The sequence below is a fragment of the Elephantulus edwardii genome, unplaced genomic scaffold, assembly GCF_000299155.1.
Source record: "Elephantulus edwardii isolate Elephantulus edwardi_28Jun2011 unplaced genomic scaffold, EleEdw1.0 scaffold00045, whole genome shotgun sequence".
In the NCBI taxonomy this organism is placed as follows: Eukaryota; Metazoa; Chordata; class Mammalia; order Macroscelidea; family Macroscelididae; genus Elephantulus; species Elephantulus edwardii.
Window position 1 is genome coordinate 16,089,603 of NW_006399795.1, and position 740 is coordinate 16,090,342.

A 740-nucleotide genomic window follows, 5' to 3' on the forward strand; every position below is an offset into this window, starting at 1 on the left:
GGGGGGGAGCCGCCTACTCATTCCTCCTAGTTCCAGCCCCCTGCCCCACAGACCCTCTCCCCTGAACACTGGCTATAAGTACTGACACCCACTTTCCAGCCGAGGTGCTCTTGTGGTTAAGACTGCTTGCAGATTCCATTTCAGGGAAACCCAGCTCAGGACCTAGGGCCACGAGCTCTGGGTCTCAGTGTCCAACGCCCACAGGTCAAAGGCAGCCCTGCGCCTGAGGTTTGAGGTGTGCAAGGAGCTCCGGGGCCACATGGAAATCTTACCTGAGACCGGCTATATCCAGGCTTTGTCTTCCTACTCGGTGCAGCTCAAGTTCCTGCCTCGGTGAGTAGGAGCTGAGAAGATAGGAAGGGGGCAGGAGGAGCAGAAGAGGAGATGGGGAGACTTGGCCTTGGCAGTTGCCCATGACAAACATTGTTTTTCTTATCTGTACCCATGGTCCTTGAGGAGGTCCCCACTCACAGCATCCTGCCAGGAGAGAATAGAATGCCCCCCAGGCTTTACAAGATGACGTAGGCTTTTCAGAAGCCACTGCCACGTCTTTCTCCCAGAGAGCCACTAGGTGGGCTCAAACCACTAACCTTTTGGTCCTGCTGTGTACTTTACCACTGTGCTACCAGGACTCCTCTTGCTGATTTGTGCATTCCCTGTAGATTTTCTGGTTTGTCATTATTTCCTTTTACAATGAGAGAGCAAACACTGAGATAAGTGCTTAAGCTTTGGAGCTCTGG

The 740-nt window shown here is 53.2% G+C and overlaps 1 pseudogene; it reads left to right on the forward strand.

Moving 5' to 3' along the window:
• Positions 1-740, forward strand: part of LOC102845956 — a 99,503-nt pseudogene that overhangs the window by 82,931 nt on the left and 15,832 nt on the right.